We start from the raw sequence: 317 nt of genomic DNA on the forward strand, positions 1-317 counted from the left end.
CACTTTTTCCTTTGAAGTTTAGAATGATTGGCTTCTCTAGGAACTTAGAATTTCGGATAGTGTTATTGACTTTCCTAGTTAAGCATGTTGATTTTTGAACACAGCTACTTATGAGTCTTGGCCGTGGCCCTAAGCACTTTGTCTTCCAGTATTACCACCGGATACACAAATGCCTCAGACACATAACTGGGTGAACCTTTTCAGATTGTGACTCAGCTTTGCTAAAGTCCCCAGTTAGTGGTGTCCAGAGCTCTTAAGCACAGTCTTTTGCTTTGGATCACGACTTTAACCACTCAGTCTCAAGCTTTTCACTTGGA

This window comes from Arachis duranensis, chromosome 4 (genome assembly GCF_000817695.3).
Source record: "Arachis duranensis cultivar V14167 chromosome 4, aradu.V14167.gnm2.J7QH, whole genome shotgun sequence".
In the NCBI taxonomy this organism is placed as follows: Eukaryota; Viridiplantae; Streptophyta; class Magnoliopsida; order Fabales; family Fabaceae; genus Arachis; species Arachis duranensis.